Source organism: Chrysemys picta, unplaced genomic scaffold (assembly GCF_011386835.1).
Source record: "Chrysemys picta bellii isolate R12L10 unplaced genomic scaffold, ASM1138683v2 scaf573, whole genome shotgun sequence".
NCBI classification, from domain to species: domain Eukaryota; kingdom Metazoa; phylum Chordata; order Testudines; family Emydidae; genus Chrysemys; species Chrysemys picta.
The window spans coordinates 12,501-17,500 of record NW_027053280.1 but is presented as its reverse complement, the minus strand read 5'-3'; the positions used below and the strand labels follow the sequence as shown (position 1 = coordinate 17,500).

Sequence of the window (5,000 nt, the reverse complement as noted above, 5' to 3'; positions counted from 1 at the left end):
TGGGGTGGGGGGCCTCACAGTCGTCCCTCGGAGAGCCGGGTCGGCGGCAGTGGTGGGTTTACGTCCAGCCTCCGGAGGGTGCGCGTCCTCGGAGGCGATGCAGGCGCCGCAGAGAGGCAGCCTCCGAGGCAGGGAGCGGAGCACCGAGGCTGGGGAGAGGGGAGCAGGAGCCGGGGGCTGGGGGTGGGGGTGGGGGGCGTTCAGGACAACCGGTCAAGCCCCGGGAAGCAGCTGTCAAATGTTCCAAGTCCCCACTCGGCCACCAGGTCCACCCCAGTCTAGCAATGGGGTTGACCTGGCTGACGGCCGGTTAGTATCAAGGTAAACTCACCGTCGTCCACAGGAGGGCAGCTCTCAGGCCGGCCGGCTGCGGCTGACTCTGGGGCGGCGCCCGGTCCCGGCAGCGAGGGGCGGGGGGCGCGGAGCGAGACGGGGCTAACCGGGGGGGGGGGGGCGCCTCCTGCGACTTTGGGGGCCGCGGGTCGTCAGTGGCGTGCAGGCCGGGCCTCTCCCGGGGGATTCGGGGGGGCGGTCCTGCGGGCCGGGCGCAGGGGGCTCGGGCGAGCCCGGGCCGGTCCGCCCCGGGGCCGGGGTCTCCGCCTGCGGCTCAGGGGGGCGCGGGTCGTCGGGGGAGGAAGCCCGGGGGAGCTGCACACCGGCCCGCCAGGCCAGGCCTGGCCTGGATGGCCGCGGGGGGATTCGGGGCGGTCCCGCGGGCCGGGGGCCGGGCGCAGGGGAGGCGGGGGGTCCGAGCGAGTCCGTCCCGGGCCCGGGGCCTCCCCCTGCGGCTTTGGGGTCCGTGGGTCCCCGCTGGCGGAAGCCACTGGGAGCTGGACACCCGCCGTCCGTCCCGCCTGGCCAGGCCTGGCCTGGGTGGCCGCGGGGGGATTCGGGGCGGTCCCGCGGGCCGGCGGCCGGGCGCAGGGGAGGCGGGGGGTCCGAGCGAGTCGGTCCCGGGCCTGGGGTCTCCCCCTGCGGCTTTGGGGTCCGTGGGTCCCCGCTGGAGGAAGCCGCTGGGCGCTGGACACCCGCCGTCCGTCCCGCCTGGCCAGGCCTGGCCTGGGTGGCCGCGGGGGGATTCGGGGCGGTCCCGCGGGCCGGCGGCCGGGCGCAGGGGGTCCGAGCGAGTCCGTCCCAGGCCCGGGGCCTCCCCCTGCGGCTTTGGGGTCCGTGGGTCCCCGCTGGAGGAAGCCGCTGGGCGCTGGACACCCGCCGTCCGTCCCGCCTGGCCAGGCCTGGCCTGGGTGGCCGCGGGGGGGGATTCGGGGCGGACCTGCGGGCCGGCGGCCGGGAGGGTCCGGGCCAGTCCGCCCCATGCCCGGCGTCTCCCCCAGCGGCTTCGGTGGCCCCGGGGGGGGTCCTCCGCGGAGGAAGCCGGGTGGGTGGGGAGCCGGACCCCAGGCGCCCAGACCCGTGACCTGCGGCCGCGACCTCCGACTCGGCAGGAGCGACGAGGGGCTTTCCGGCCCGTCCCCCCCTCTCCTTCCCCCCCAGAAAAGGAGAGAGAGCTGACTCGGACCGGGAAAAGCTGCCTACGGCACCTGGGATTCCCAGGCGGTCACCCATCCAAGTACTAGCCAGGCCCGGGACGGTTTACCTTCCGAGATCGGACGGGATCGGGGGCGTTCGGTCCGGTATGGCCGTAGGCACCCGGCCCCGCGCCTCCTCGCCCGCTTTCCCCTGCCGACGCCCGGGCCTGCCGCACGGTGAGCCCCGGTCGGACTGCCCCCCCCCCTGCGGCAGGGCCCCCGTCTCTCGCGGGCCCGGTCCTTTTTTCCTTTTCGAGCTCCGGGGCCCGGGCTGGCCGCCAGAGCCCCTCCGCCCGCCCTCCCCGGCGTCGGGGAAAATACTGTCCCGGACTTCCAGTGCGCCCGATCCTGTCAGCCGGGGGGTGGGGAGGGGCAGTCCCTCGCTGCGGCCGGGGAGGGTGAGCCCAGGGCGGCTTGCCTGCCGTGCGAGGCCCCTCTCGGCCACCAGGTCAACCCCGAGTCGAAAGGGCTGAAAAATTTTCAGAGTCCCCTCCCGGGCACCAGGTCAACCCGTGGAATCGGACGGGTTCACCTGCTGGCCGGTTCGCTTCCCGGCCACCAGGTCAACCCCTAGGTTGCCGACCGGCCTACCCAGTGGCCGGTTTGCTTTCCGGCCACCAGGTCAACCCCTAGGGGTTTTAACGGGGGCACGCCCGGTGGCCTCTTTCCCGTCCGGTCACCAGGTCAACCCGGATCTCCCTCCTTCCCTGGGCGTCCCCTCCTCGGAGGCGTCAGGTTCCATTTCCCCCCCCCCCCAGACTTCCAGGGGCCCGATCCAGTCGGCCGGGAGGCAGTCCCTCGCTGCGGCCGGGGAGGGTGAGCCCAGGGCGGCCTGGTCCATGTCTCTAGTGGGCCCGATCCTTTTTTTTTTTTTCGAGCTCCGGGGCCAGGCCCGCCCGGGCAGCCCTCCTCGGAGGCGTGGGGCGATTCCCCCCCCCCCCAGACTTCCAGGGGCCCGATCCTGTCGGCCGGGAGGCAGTCCCTCGCTGCGGCCGGGGAGGGTGAGCCCAGGGCGGCTTGCCTGCCGTGCGAGTCCCCTCTCGGCCACCAGGTCAACCGCGAGTCGAAAGGGCTGAAAAATTTTCAGAGTCCCCTCCCGGGCACCAGGTCAACCCGTGGAATCGAACGGGTTCACCTGCTGGCCGGTTCGCTTCCCGGCCACCAGGTCAACCCGTGGAATCGGACGGGTTCACCGGCTGGCCGGTTCGCTTTCCGGCCACCAGGTCAACCCCTAGGTTTTAAGGGGGGGACGCCCGGTGGCCTCTTTCCCGTCCGGTCACCAGGTCAACCCGGATCTCCCTCCTTCCCTGGGCGCCCCCTCCTCGGAGGCGTCAGGTTCCATTCTTTTTTCCAGACTTCCAGGGGCCCGATCCAGTCGGCCGGGTGGCAGTCCCTCGCTGCGGCCGGGGAGGGTGAGCCCAGGGCGGCTTGCCTGCCGTGCGAGTCCCCTCTCGGCCACCAGGTCAACCCCGAGTCGAAAGGGCTGAAAAATTTTCAGAGTCCCCTCCCGGGCACCAGGTCAACCCGTGGAATCGAACGGGTTCACCTGCTGGCCGGTTCGCTTCCCGGCCACCAGGTCAACCCGTGGAATCGGACGGGTTCACCGGCTGGCCGGTTCGCTTTCCGGCCACCAGGTCAACCCCTAGGTTTTAAGGGGGGGGGGACGCCCGGTGGCCTCTTTCCCGTCCGGTCAGCAGGTCAACCCGGATCTCCCTCCTTCCCTGGGTGCCCCCTCCTCGGAGGCGTCAGGTTCCATTCTTTTTTCCAGACTTCCAGGGGCCCGATCCAGTCGGCCGGGTGGCAGTCCCTCGCTGCGGCCGGGGAGGGTGAGCCCAGGGCGGCTTGCCTGCCGTGCGAGTCCCCTCTCGGCCACCAGGTCAACCCCGAGTCGAAAGGGCTGAAAAATTTTCAGAGTCCCCTCCCGGGCACCAGGTCAACCCGTGGAATCGAACGGGTTCACCTGCTGGCCGGTTCGCTTCCCGGGCACCAGGTCAACCCGTGGAATCGAACGGGTTCACCTGCTGGCCGGTTCGCTTCCCGGGCACCAGGTCAACCCGTGGAATCGAACGGGTTCACCTGCTGGCCGGTTCGCTTCCCGGGCACCAGGTCAACCCGTGGAATCGAACGGGTTCACCTGCTGGCCGGTTCGCTTTCCGGCCACCAGGTCAACCCCTAGGTTTTAAGGGGGGGGGGACGCCCGGTGGCCTCTTTCCCGTCCGGTCAGCAGGTCAACCCGGATCTCCCTCCTTCCCTGGGCGCCCCCTCCTCGGAGGCGTCAGGTTCCATTCTTTTTTCCAGACTTCCAGGGGCCCGATCCAGTCGACCGGGAGGCAGTCCCTCGCTGCGGCCGGGGAGGGTGAGCCCAGGGCGGCTTGCCTGCCGTGCGAGTCCCCTCTCGGCCACCAGGTCAACCCCGAGTCGAAAGGGCTGAAAAATTTTCAGAGTCCCCTCCCGGGCACCAGGTCAACCCGTGGAATCGAACGGGTTCACCTGCTGGCCGGTTCGCTTCCCGGGCACCAGGTCAACCCGTGGAATCGAACGGGTTCACCTGCTGGCCGGTTCGCTTCCCGGGCACCAGGTCAACCCGTGGAATCGAACGGGTTCACCTGCTGGCCGGTTCGCTTTCCGGCCACCAGGTCAACCCCTAGGTTTTAAGGGGGGGGACGCCCGGTGGCCTCTTTCCCGTCCGGTCAGCAGGTCAACCCGGATCTCCCTCCTTCCCTGGGCGCCCCCTCCTCGGAGGCGTCAGGTTCCATTCTTTTTTCCAGACTTCCAGGGGCCCGATCCAGTCGGCCGGGTGGCAGTCCCTCGCTGCGGCCGGGGAGGGTGAGCCCAGGGCGGCTTGCCTGCCGTGCGAGTCCCCTCTCGGCCACCAGGTCAACCCCGAGTCGAAAGGGCTGAAAAATTTTCAGAGTCCCCTCCCGGGCACCAGGTCAACCCGTGGAATCGAACGGGTTCACCTGCTGGCCGGTTCGCTTCCCGGGCACCAGGTCAACCCGTGGAATCGAACGGGTTCACCTGCTGGCCGGTTCGCTTCCCGGGCACCAGGTCAACCCGTGGAATCGAACGGGTTCACCTGCTGGCCGGTTCGCTTCCCGGGCACCAGGTCAACCCGTGGAATCGAAAGGGTTCACCTGCTGGCCGGTTCGCTTTCCGGCCACCAGGTCAACCCCTAGGTTTTAAGGGGGGGGACGCCCGGTGGCCTCTTTCCCGTCCGGTCAGCAGGTCAACCCGGATCTCCCTCCTTCCCTGGGCGCCCCCTCCTCGGAGGCGTCAGGTTCCATTCTTCTTTTTCCAGACTTCCAGGGGCCCGATCCAGTCGACCGGGAGGCAGTCCCTCGCTGCGGCCGGGGAAGGTGAGCCCAGGGCGGCCTGGTCCATGTCTCTAGTGGGCCCGATCCTTTTTTTTTTTCCGAGCTCCGGGGCCAGGCCCGCCCGGGCAGCCCTCCTCGGGGGCGTGGGGCGATTTCC

General features: G+C 70.6%; 1 non-coding gene across 1 annotated transcript; it reads right to left on the bottom strand.

The window, feature by feature from the left end:
* Window positions 1–1,529: 1,529 nt before the first annotated feature.
* Window positions 1,530–1,648, bottom strand: LOC135978954 (5S ribosomal RNA). Its single transcript, XR_010596296.1, has one exon. It is a non-coding gene; the product is annotated as a 5S ribosomal RNA (ribosomal RNA).
* Between the last annotated feature and the right edge of the window lie 3,352 nt (window positions 1,649–5,000).